The sequence below is a fragment of the Schistocerca americana genome, unplaced genomic scaffold, assembly GCF_021461395.2.
Source record: "Schistocerca americana isolate TAMUIC-IGC-003095 unplaced genomic scaffold, iqSchAmer2.1 HiC_scaffold_1293, whole genome shotgun sequence".
Lineage (NCBI taxonomy): Eukaryota > Metazoa > Arthropoda > Insecta > Orthoptera > Acrididae > Schistocerca > Schistocerca americana.
This window is the reverse complement of record NW_025725366.1, coordinates 21,927-34,002: the sequence shown is the minus strand read 5'-3', so window position 1 is coordinate 34,002 and position 12,076 is coordinate 21,927. Positions and strand designations below refer to the sequence as shown.

General features: G+C 50.4%; 9 non-coding genes and 1 pseudogene across 9 annotated transcripts; all 10 read right to left on the bottom strand.

The window, feature by feature from the left end:
- Positions 1–678: 678 nt before the first annotated feature.
- Positions 679–798, bottom strand: LOC124564213. Its single transcript, XR_006970506.1, has one exon. It is a non-coding gene; the product is annotated as a 5S ribosomal RNA (ribosomal RNA).
- Positions 799–1,842: 1,044 nt separating this feature from the next.
- Positions 1,843–1,961, bottom strand: LOC124564214. The gene has a single exon (XR_006970507.1). It is a non-coding gene; the product is annotated as a 5S ribosomal RNA (ribosomal RNA).
- A 1,040-nt stretch (positions 1,962–3,001) lies between these two features.
- On the bottom strand, positions 3,002–3,120 carry LOC124564210. The gene has a single exon (XR_006970503.1). It is a non-coding gene; the product is annotated as a 5S ribosomal RNA (ribosomal RNA).
- A 1,040-nt stretch (positions 3,121–4,160) lies between these two features.
- LOC124564216 lies at positions 4,161–4,280 on the bottom strand (annotated as a pseudogene).
- Positions 4,281–5,316: 1,036 nt separating this feature from the next.
- On the bottom strand, positions 5,317–5,436 carry LOC124564212. Its single transcript, XR_006970505.1, has one exon. It is a non-coding gene; the product is annotated as a 5S ribosomal RNA (ribosomal RNA).
- Positions 5,437–6,477: 1,041 nt separating this feature from the next.
- On the bottom strand, positions 6,478–6,596 carry LOC124564209. The gene has a single exon (XR_006970502.1). It is a non-coding gene; the product is annotated as a 5S ribosomal RNA (ribosomal RNA).
- Positions 6,597–7,637: 1,041 nt separating this feature from the next.
- LOC124564208 lies at positions 7,638–7,756 on the bottom strand. The gene has a single exon (XR_006970501.1). It is a non-coding gene; the product is annotated as a 5S ribosomal RNA (ribosomal RNA).
- A 1,041-nt stretch (positions 7,757–8,797) lies between these two features.
- LOC124564207 lies at positions 8,798–8,916 on the bottom strand. Its single transcript, XR_006970500.1, has one exon. It is a non-coding gene; the product is annotated as a 5S ribosomal RNA (ribosomal RNA).
- Positions 8,917–9,958: 1,042 nt separating this feature from the next.
- Positions 9,959–10,077, bottom strand: LOC124564206. Its single transcript, XR_006970499.1, has one exon. It is a non-coding gene; the product is annotated as a 5S ribosomal RNA (ribosomal RNA).
- Positions 10,078–11,117: 1,040 nt separating this feature from the next.
- LOC124564205 lies at positions 11,118–11,236 on the bottom strand. The gene has a single exon (XR_006970498.1). It is a non-coding gene; the product is annotated as a 5S ribosomal RNA (ribosomal RNA).
- Between the last annotated feature and the right edge of the window lie 840 nt (positions 11,237–12,076).

Here is a 12,076-nt window from a genome sequence, read left to right as displayed (position 1 = left end):
CGTTGCACCTCCCTGTCATCCGCTTGGCGCGTGCAGCCTTCGACACTCGCGGAAGACGCATCTTGTCCCTGGTGTCCAGCGCAGGAAGGGCTGGCGCGCGGCCGACCGGCGTATGGGCCTGTGCGGGGTGTGGCAGAGTGTTGTTGGAGGGGCGCCACTGCTGGCGATGTGAGCTTCTTCGCCTCGCCTCGCCTCGCCTCGCCTCGCCTCAGACGAGGTGTTTGCGTAATTTGCAGTGCATTCGCACCATTCCTGTCCCTGTCCCCGTCCCGACTTGTCCCGACTTTGCTCGACTGCCGCTCGCTGCCGCTCGGGTCGTGGCCCATATAACAGCGCAAGCACAAGAAACGTCTGCAGGAGATGACGAGACGAGGACGAGTCGACTAAGGAATAAATGTATAATTACATATCGAAGTAGGAATTGTACACCGCTATACAACAACAGGCGCTGACGTATTTCAGAACACATCTGCCGATTCGTACTGTTTTGTCGTTTTCAAAGACTTCCTGGCGAAACTTGGTTAGCACATTCTCCCTCAAACTGAGATATTTTACTGCAATTTCGCACCTTATGGTCATTACAGTAGATTAAAATGCTTAAGCAAGGAATCTTTGTCACAACAGAACGGTGGTATGGAAAGAAGGCGGTATAAAAAAAAAAAAAAGTAAATGAAAGGGAGCCAACAGCACGTGGTGTTCCCAGGTGGTCACCCATCCAAGTACTAACCACGCCCGATGTTTGCTTAACTTCGGTGATCGGACGAGAACCGGTGTACTCAACATGGTATGGCCGTTGGGGCCCAGATGATGTAGGCGCATGGCGGAATTCGCATTCGGTTCTTATCCCAACACACACACAAAATCACACTTTTCGGTCGAAAGCAGCCGCATTCTTTTTTATTGACAATTTGTCACGTTGGCGCGAACGCAATCCTGAGTTCCAAAACTTATGAGCCGGAAGGACGCGCTTCGTGTATTTTTTTTTTTTTTGTTGTTGTGAGATTTATAAATTTATTTATTAACATTACATCGTTACAAGCTAACAACTTTACAACATAAAACACGAACAGAATTGTAATTGTAAGCACTTCCTTCCGCAATCCGACGTGCCAGCAGAGCGACTGCCGAATTAGCGGGCGCGCCGCCGTGTGTGTGAGACGCGCAGCTTCTCGTTGCACCTCCTGTCATCCGCTTGGCGCGTGCAGCCTTCGACACTCGCGGAAGACGCATCTTGTCCCTGGTGTCCAGCGCAGGAGGGCTGGCGCGCGGCCGACCGGCGTATGGCCTGTGCGGGGTGTGGCAGAGTGTTGTTGGAGGGCGCCACTGCTGGCGATGTGAGCTTCTTCGCCTCGCCTCGCCTCGCCTCGCCTCGCCTCAGACGAGGTGTTGCGTAATTTGCAGTGCATTCGCACCATTCCTGTCCCTGTCCCCCGTCCCGACTTGTCCCGACTTTGCTCGACTGCCGCTCGCTGCCGCTCGGGTCGTGGCCCATATAACAGCGCAAGCACAAGAAACGTCTGCAGGAGATGACGAGACGAGACGAGTCGACTAAGGAATAAATGTATAATTACATATCGAAGTAGGAATTGTACACCGCTATACAACAACAGGCGCTGACGTATTTCAGAACACATCTGCCGATTCGTACTGTTTTGTCGTTTTCAAAGACTTCCTGGCGAACTTGGTTAGCACATTCTCCCTCAAACTGAGATATTTACTGCAATTTCGCACCTTATGGTCATTACAGTAGATTAAAATGCTTAAGCAAGAATCTTTGTCACAACAGAACGGTGGTATGGAAAGAAGGCGGTATAAAAAAAAAAAAAAAGTTAAATGAAAGGGAGCCAACAGCACGTGGTGTTCCCAGGTGGTCACCCATCCAAGTACTAACCACGCCGATGTTGCTTAACTTCGGTGATCGGACGAGAACCGGGTGTACTCAACATGGTATGGCCGTTGGGGCCCAGAATGATGTAGGCGCATGGCGGAATTCGCATTCGGTTCTTATCCCAACACACACAAAATCACACTTTTCGGTCGAAAGCAGCCGCATTCTTTTTTATTGACAATTTGTCACGTTGGCGCGAACGCAATCCTGAGTTCCAAAACTTATGAGCCGGAAGGACGCGCTTCGTGTATTTTTTTTTTTTTGTTGTTGTGAGATTTATAAATTTATTTATTAACATTACATCGTTACAAGCTAACAACTTTACAACATAAAACACGAACAGAATTGTAATTGTAAGCACTTCCTTCCGCAATCCGACGTGCCAGCAGAGCGACTGCCGAATTAGCGGGCGCGCCGCCGTGTGTGTGAGACGCGCAGCTTCTCGTTGCACCTCCTGTCATCCGCTTGGCGCGTGCAGCCTTCGACACTCGCGGAAGACGCATCTTGTCCCTGGTGTCCAGCGCAGGAGGGCTGGCGCGCGGCCGACCGGCGTATGGCCTGTGCGGGGTGTGCAAGAGTGTTGTTGGAGGGCGCCACTGCTGGCGATGTGAGCTTCTTCGCCTCGCCTCGCCTCGCCTCGCCTCGCCTCAGACGAGGTGTTTGCGTAATTTGCAGTGCATTCGCACCATTCCTGTCCCTGTCCCCGTCCCGACTTGTCCGACTTTGCTCGACTGCCGCTCGCTGCCGCTCGGGTCGTGGCCCATATAACAGCGCAAGCACAAGAAAACGTCTGCAGGAGATGACGAGACGAGACGAGTCGACTAAGGAATAAATGTATAATTACATATCGAAGTAGGAATTGTACACCGCTATACAACAACAGGCGCTGACGTATTTCAGACACATCTGCCGATTCGTACTGTTTTGTCGTTTTCAAAGACTTCCTGGCGAACTTGGTTAGCACATTCTCCCTCAAACTGAGATATTTACTGCAATTTCGCACCTTATGGTCATTACAGTAGATTAAAATGCTTAAGCAAGAATCTTTGTCACAACAGAACGGTGGTATGGAAAGAAGGCGGTATAAAAAAAAAAAAAAAGTAAATGAAAGGGAGCCAACAGCACGTGGTGTTCCCAGGTGGTCACCCATCCAAGTACTAACCACGCCCGATGTTGCTTAACTTCGGTGATCGGACGAGAACCGGTGTACTCAACATGGTATGGCCGTTGGGGCCCAGATGATGTAGGCGCATGGCGGAATTCGCATTCGGTTCTTATCCCAACACACACAAAATCACACTTTTCGGTCGAAAGCAGCCGCATTCTTTTTTATTGACAATTTGTCACGTTGGCGCGAACGCAATCCTGAGTTCCAAAACTTATGAGCCGGAAGGACGCGCTTCGTGTATTTTTTTTTTTTTTGTTGTTGTGAGATTTATAAATTTAGTTTATTAACATTACATCGTTACAAGCTAACAACTTTACAACATAAAACACGAACAGAATTGTAATTGTAAGCACTTCCTTCCGCAATCCGACGTGCCAGCAGAGCGACTGCCGAATTAGCGGGCGCGCCGCCGTGTGTGTGAGACGCGCAGCTTCTCGTTGCACCTCCTGTCATCCGCTTGGCGCGTGCAGCCTTCGACACTCGCGGAAGACGCATCTTGTCCCTGGTGTCCAGCGCAGGAGGGCTGCGCGCGGCCGACCGGCGTATGGCCTGTGCGGGGTGTGGCAGAGTGTTGTTGGAGGGCGCCACTGCTGGCGATGTGAGCTTCTTCGCCTCGCCTCGCCTCGCCTCGCCTCGCCTCAGACGAGGTGTTTGCGTAATTTGCAGTGCATTCGCACCATTCCTGTCCCTGTCCCCGTCCCCGACTTGTCCCGACTTTGCTCGACTGCCGCTCGCTGCCGCTCGGGTCGTGGCCCATATAACAGCGCAAGCACAAGAAACGTCTGCAGGAGATGACGAGACGAGACGAGTCGACTAAGGAATAAATGTATAATTACATATCGAAGTAGGAATTGTACACCGCTATACAACAACAGGCGCTGACGTATTTCAGAACACATCTGCCGATTCGTACTGTTTTGTCGTTTTCAAAGACTTCCTGGCGAACTTGGTTAGCACATTCTCCTCAAACTGAGATATTTACTGCAATTTCGCACCTTATGGTCATTACAGTAGATTAAAATGCTTAAGCAGAATCTTTGTCACAACAGAACGGTGGTATGGAAAGAAGGCGGTATAAAAAAAAAAAAAAAGTAAATGAAAGGGAGCCAACAGCACGTGGTGTTCCAGGTGGTCACCCATCCAAGTACTAACCACGCCCGATGTTGCTTAACTTCGGTGATCGGACGAGAACCGGTGTACTCCAACATGGTATGGGCCGTTGGGGCCCAGATGATGTAGGCGCATGGCGGAATTCGCATTCGGTTCTTATCCCAACACACACAAAATCACACTTTTCGGTCGAAAGCAGCCGCATTCTTTTTTATTGACAATTTGTCACGTTGGCGCGAACGCAATCCTGAGTTCCAAAACTTATGAGCCGGAAGGACGCGCTTCGTGTATTTTTTTTTTTTTTGTTGTTGTGAGATTTATAAATTTATTTATTAACATTACATCGTTACAAGCTAACAACTTTACAACATAAAACACGAACAGAATTGTAATTGTAAGCACTTCCTTCCGCAATCCGACGTGCCAGCAGAGCGACTGCCGAATAGCGGGCGCGCCGCCGTGTGTGTGAGACGCGCAGCTTCTCGTTGCACCTCCTGTCATCCGCTTGGCGCGTGCAGCCTTCGACACTCGCGGAAGACGCATCTTGTCCCTGGTGTCCAGCGCAGGAGGGCTGGCGCGCGGCCGACCGGCGTAATGGCCTGTGCGGGGTGTGGCAGAGTGTTGTTGGAGGGCGCCACTGCTGGCGATGTGAGCTTCTTCGCCTCGCCTCGCCTCGCCTCGCCTCAGACGAGGTGTTTGCGTAATTTGCAGTGCATTCGCACCATTCCTGTCCCTGTCCCCGTCCCGACTTGTCCCGACTTTGCTCGACTGCCGCTCGCTGCCGCTCGGGTCGTGGCCCATATAACAGCGCAAGCACAAGAAACGTCTGCAGGAGATGACGAGACGAGACGAGTCGACTAAGGAATAAATGTATAATTACATATCGAAGTAGGAATTGTACACCGCTATACAACAACAGGCGCTGACGTATTTCAGAACACATCTGCCGATTCGTACTGTTTTGTCGTTTTCAAAGACTTCCTGGCGAACTTGGTTAGCACATTCTCCCTCAAACTGAGATATTTACTGCAATTTCGCACCTTATGGTCATTACAGTAGATTAAAATGCTTAAGCAAGAATCTTTGTCACAACAGAACGGTGGTATGGAAAGAAGGCGGTATAAAAAAAAAAAAAAAGTAAATGAAAGGGAGCCAACAGCACGTGGTGTTCCCCAGGTGGTCACCCATCCAAGTACTAACCACGCCCGATGTTGCTTAACTTCGGTGATCGGACGAGAACCGGTGTACTCAACATGGTATGGCCGTTGGGGCCCAGATGATGTAGGCGCATGGCGGAATTCGCATTCGGTTCTTATCCCAACACACACAAAATCACACTTTTCGGTCGAAAGCAGCCGCATTCTTTTTTATTGACAATTTGTCACGTTGGCGCGAACGCAATCCTGAGTTCCAAAACTTATGAGCCGGAAGGACGCGCTTCGTGTATTTTTTTTTTTTTGTTGTTGTGAGATTTATAAATTTATTTATTAACATTACATCGTTACAAGCTAACAACTTTACAACATAAAACACGAACAGAATTGTAATTGTAAGCACTTCCTTCCGCAATCCGACGTGCCAGCAGAGCGACTGCCGAATTAGCGGGCGCGCCGCCGTGTGTGTGAGACGCGCAGCTTCTCGTTGCACCTCCTGTCATCCGCTTGGCGCGTGCAGCCTTCGACACTCGCGGAAGGACGCATCTTGTCCCTGGTGTCCAGCGCAGGAGGGCTGGCGCGCGGCCGACCGGCGTATGGCCTGTGCGGGGTGTGGCAGAGTGTTGTTGGAGGGCGCCACTGCTGGCGATGTGAGCTTCTTCGCCTCGCCTCGCCTCGCCTCGCCTCGCCTCAGACGAGGTGTTTGCGTAATTTGCAGTGCATTCGCACCATTCCTGTCCCTGTCCCCGTCCCGACTTGTCCCGACTTTGCTCGACTGCCGCTCGCTGCCGCTCGGGTCGTGGCCCATATAACAGCGCAAGCACAAGAAACGTCTGCAGGAGATGACGAGACGAGACGAGTCGACTAAGGAATAAATGTATAATACATATCGAAGTAGGAATTGTACACCGCTATACAACAACAGGCGCTGACGTATTTCAGAACACATCTGCCGATTCGTACTGTTTTGTCGTTTTCAAAGACTTCCTGGCGAACTTGGTTAGCACATTCTCCCTCAAACTGAGATATTTACTGCAATTTCGCACCTTATGGTCATTACAGTAGATTAAAATGCTTAAGCAAGAATCTTTGTCACAACAGAACGGTGGTATGGAAAGAAGGCGGTATAAAAAAAAAAAAAAAAGTAAATGAAAGGGAGCCAACAGCACGTGGTGTTCCCAGGTGGTCACCCATCCAAGTACTAACCACGCCCGATGTTGCTTAACTTCGGTGATCGGACGAGAACCGGTGTACTCAACATGGTATGGCCGTTGGGGCCCAGATGATGTAGGCGCATGGCGGAATTCGCATTCGGGTTCTTATCCCAACACACACAAAATCACACTTTTCGGTCGAAAGCAGCCGCATTCTTTTTTATTGACAATTTGTCACGTTGGCGCGAACGCAATCCTGAGTTCCAAAACTTATGAGCCGGAAGGACGCGCTTCGTGTATTTTTTTTTTTTTGTTGTTGTGAGATTTATAAATTTATTTATTAACATTACATCGTTACAAGCTAACAACTTTACAACATAAAACACGAACAGAATTGTAATTGTAAGCACTTCCTTCCGCAATCCGACGTGCCAGCAGAGCGACTGCCGAATTAGCGGGCGCGCCGCCGTGTGTGTGAGACGCGCAGCTTCTCGTTGCACCTCCTGTCATCCGCTTGGCGCGTGCAGCCTTCGACACTCGCGGAAGACGCATCTTGTCCCTGGTGTCCAGCGCAGGAGGGCTGGCGCGCGGCCGACCGGCGTATGGCCTGTGCGGGGTGTGGCAGAGTGTTGTTGGAGGGCGCCACTGCTGGCGATGTGAGCTTCTTCGCCTCGCCTCGCCTCGCCTCGCCTCGCCTCAGACGAGGTGTTTGCGTAATTTGCAGTGCATTCGCACCATTCCTGTCCCTGTCCCCGTCCCGACTTGTCCCGACTTTGCTCGACTGCCGCTCGCTGCCGCTCGGGTCGTGGCCCATATAACAGCGCAAGCACAAGAAACGTCTGCAGGAGATGACGAGACGAGACGAGTCGACTAAGGAATAAATGTATAATTACATATCGAAGTAGGAATTGTACACCGCTATACAACAACAGGCGCTGACGTATTTCAGAACACATCTGCCGATTCGTACTGTTTTGTCGTTTTCAAAGACTTCCTGGCGAACTTGGTTAGCACATTCTCCCTCAAACTGAGATATTTACTGCAATTTCGCACCTTATGGTCATTACAGTAGATTAAAATGCTTAAGCAAGAATCTTTGTCACAACAGAACGGTGGTATGGAAAGAAGGCGGTATAAAAAAAAAAAAAAAGTAAATGAAAGGGAGCCAACAGCACGTGGTGTTCCCAGGTGGTCACCCATCCAAGTACTAACCACGCCCGATGTTGCTTAACTTCGGTGATCGGACGAGAACCGGTGTACTCAACATGGTATGGCCGTTGGGGCCCAGATGATGTAGGCGCATGGCGGAATTCGCATTCGGTTCTTATCCCAACACACACAAAATCACACTTTTCGGTCGAAAGCAGCCGCATTCTTTTTTATTGACAATTTGTCACGTTGGCGCGAACGCAATCCTGAGTTCCAAAACTTATGAGCCGGAAGGACGCGCTTCGTGTATTTTTTTTTTTTTTGTTGTTGTGAGATTTATAAATTTATTTATTAACATTACATCGTTACAAGCTAACAACTTTACAACATAAAACACGAACAGAATTGTAATTGTAAGCACTTCCTTCCGCAATCCGACGTGCCAGCAGAGCGACTGCCGAATTAGCGGGCGCGCCGCCGTGTGTGTGAGACGCGCAGCTTCTCGTTGCACCTCCTGTCATCCGCTTGGCGCGTGCAGCCTTCGACACTCGCGGAAGACGCATCTTGTCCCTGGTGTCCAGCGCAGGAAGGCTGGCGCGCGGCCGACCGGCGTATGGCCTGTGCGGGGTGTGGCAGAGTGTTGTTGGAGGGCGCCACTGCTGGCGATGTGAGCTTCTTCGCCTCGCCTCGCCTCGCCTCGCCTCGCCTCAGACGAGGTGTTTGCGTAATTTGCAGTGCATTCGCACCATTCCTGTCCCTGTCCCCGTCCCGACTTGTCCCGACTTTGCTCGACTGCCGCTCGCTGCCGCTCGGGTCGTGGCCCATATAACAGCGCAAGCACAAGAAACGTCTGCAGGAGATGACGAGACGAGACGAGTCGACTAAGGAATAAATGTATAATTACATATCGAAGTAGGAATTGTACACCGCTATACAACAACAGGCGCTGACGTATTTCAGAACACATCTGCCGATTCGTACTGTTTTGTCGTTTTCAAAGACTTCCTGGCGAACTTGGTTAGCACATTCTCCCTCAAACTGAGATATTTACTGCAATTTCGCACCTTATGGTCATTACAGTAGATTAAAATGCTTAAGCAAGAATCTTTGTCACAACAGAACGGTGGTATGGAAAGAAGGCGGTATAAAAAAAAAAAAAAAGTAAATGAAAGGGAGCCAACAGCACGTGGTGTTCCCAGGTGGTCACCCATCCAAGTACTAACCACGCCCGATGTTGCTTAACTTCGGTGATCGGACGAGAACCGGTGTACTCAACATGGTATGGCCGTTGGGGCCCAGATGATGTAGGCGCATGGCGGAATTCGCATTCGGTTCTTATCCCAACACACACAAAATCACACTTTTCGGTCGAAAGCAGCCGCATTCTTTTTTATTGACAATTTGTCACGTTGGCGCGAACGCAATCCTGAGTTCCAAAACTTATGAGCCGGAAGGACGCGCTTCGTGTATTTTTTTTTTTTTTTGTTGTTGTGAGATTTATAAATTTATTTATTAACATTACATCGTTACAAGCTAACAACTTTACAACATAAAACACGAACAGAATTGTAATTGTAAGCACTTCCTTCCGCAATCCGACGTGCCAGCAGAGCGACTGCCGAATTAGCGGGCGCGCCGCCGTGTGTGTGAGACGCGCAGCTTCTCGTTGCACCTCCTGTCATCCGCTTGGCGCGTGCAGCCTTCGACACTCGCGGAAGACGCATCTTGTCCCTGGTGTCCAGCGCAGGAGGGCTGGCGCGCGGCCGACCGGCGTATGGCCTGTGCGGGGTGTGGCAGAGTGTTGTTGGAGGGCGCCACTGCTGGCGATGTGAGCTTCTTCGCCTCGCCTCGCCTCGCCTCGCCTCGCCTCAGACGAGGTGTTTGCGTAATTTGCAGTGCATTCGCACCATTCCTGTCCCTGTCCCCGTCCCGACTTGTCCCGACTTTGCTCGACTGCCGCTCGCTGCCGCTCGGGTCGTGGCCCATATAACAGCGCAAGCACAAGAAACGTCTGCAGGAGATGACGAGACGAGACGAGTCGACTAAGGAATAAATGTATAATTACATATCGAAGTAGGAATTGTACACCGCTATACAACAACAGGCGCTGACGTATTTCAGAACACATCTGCCGATTCGTACTGTTTTGTCGTTTTCAAAGACTTCCTGGCGAACTTGGTTAGCACATTCTCCCTCAAACTGAGATATTTACTGCAATTTCGCACCTTATGGTCATTACAGTAGATTAAAATGCTTAAGCAAGAATCTTTGTCACAACAGAACGGTGGTATGGAAAGAAGGCGGTATAAAAAAAAAAAAAAAGTAAATGAAAGGGAGCCAACAGCACGTGGTGTTCCCAGGTGGTCACCCATCCAAGTACTAACCACGCCCGATGTTGCTTAACTTCGGTGATCGGACGAGAACCGGTGTACTCAACATGGTATGGCCGTTGGGGCCCAGATGATGTAGGCGCATGGCGGAATTCGCATTCGGTTCTTATCCCAACACACACAAAATCACACTTTTCGGTCGAAAGCAGCCGCATTCTTTTTTATTGACAATTTGTCACGTTGGCGCGAACGCAATCCTGAGTTCCAAAACTTATGAGCCGGAAGGACGCGCTTCGTGTATTTTTTTTTTTTTGTTGTTGTGAGATTTATAAATTTATTTATTAACATTACATCGTTACAAGCTAACAACTTTACAACATAAAACACGAACAGAATTGTAATTGTAAGCACTTCCTTCCGCAATCCGACGTGCCAGCAGAGCGACTGCCGAATTAGCGGGCGCGCCGCCGTGTGTGTGAGACGCGCAGCTTCTCGTTGCACCTCCTGTCATCCGCTTGGCGCGTGCAGCCTTCGACACTCGCGGAAGACGCATCTTGTCCCTGGTGTCCAGCGCAGGAGGGCTGGCGCGCGGCCGACCGGCGTATGGCCTGTGCGGGGTGTGGCAGAGTGTTGTTGGAGGGCGCCACTGCTGGCGATGTGAGCTTCTTCGCCTCGCCTCGCCTCGCCTCGCCTCGCCTCAGACGAGGTGTTTGCGTAATTTGCAGTGCATTCGCACCATTCCTGTCCCTGTCCCCGTCCCGACTTGTCCCGACTTTGCTCGACTGCCGCTCGCTGCCGCTCGGGTCGTGGCCCATATAACAGCGCAAGCACAAGAAACGTCTGCAGGAGATGACGAGACGAGACGAGTCGACTAAGGAATAAATGTATAATTACATATCGAAGTAGGAATTGTACACCGCTATACAACAACAGGCGCTGACGTATTTCAGAACACATCTGCCGATTCGTACTGTTTTGTCGTTTTCAAAGACTTCCTGGCGAACTTGGTTAGCACATTCTCCCTCAAACTGAGATATTTACTGCAATTTCGCACCTTATGGTCATTACAGTAGATTAAAATGCTTAAGCAAGAATCTTTGTCACAACAGAACGGTGGTATGGAAAGAAGGCGGTATAAAAAAAAAAAAAAAGTAAATGAAAGGGAGCCAACAGCACGTGGTGTTCCCAGGTGGTCACCCATCCAAGTACTAACCACGCCCGATGTTGCTTAACTTCGGTGATCGGACGAGAACCGGTGTACTCAACATGGTATGGCCGTTGGGGCCCAGATGATGTAGGCGCATGGCGGAATTCGCATTCGGTTCTTATCCCAACACACACAAAATCACACTTTTCGGTCGAAAGCAGCCGCATTCTTTTTTATTGACAATTTGTCACGTTGGCGCGAACGCAATCCTGAGTTCCAAAACTTATGAGCCGGAAGGACGCGCTTCGTGTATTTTTTTTTTTTTGTTGTTGTGAGATTTATAAATTTATTTATTAACATTACATCGTTACAAGCTAACAACTTTACAACATAAAACACGAACAGAATTGTAATTGTAAGCACTTCCTTCCGCAATCCGACGTGCCAGCAGAGCGACTGCCGAATTAGCGGGCGCGCCGCCGTGTGTGTGAGACGCGCAGCTTCTCGTTGCACCTCCTGTCATCCGCTTGGCGCGTGCAGCCTTCGACACTCGCGGAAGACGCATCTTGTCCCTGGTGTCCAGCGCAGGAGGGCTGGCGCGCGGCCGACCGGCGTATGGCCTGTGCGGGGTGTGGCAGAGTGTTGTTGGAGGGCGCCACTGCTGGCGATGTGAGCTTCTTCGCCTCGCCTCGCCTCGCCTCGCCTCGCCTCAGACGAGGTGTTTGCGTAATTTGCAGTGCATTCGCACCATTCCTGTCCCTGTCCCCGTCCCGACTTGTCCCGACTTTGCTCGACTGCCGCTCGCTGCCGCTCGGGTCGTGGCCCATATAACAGCGCAAGCACAAGAAACGTCTGCAGGAGATGACGAGACGAGACGAGTCGACTAAGGAATAAATGTATAATTACATATCGAAGTAGGAATTGTACACCGCTATACAACAACAGGCGCTGACGTATTTCAGAACACATCTGCCGA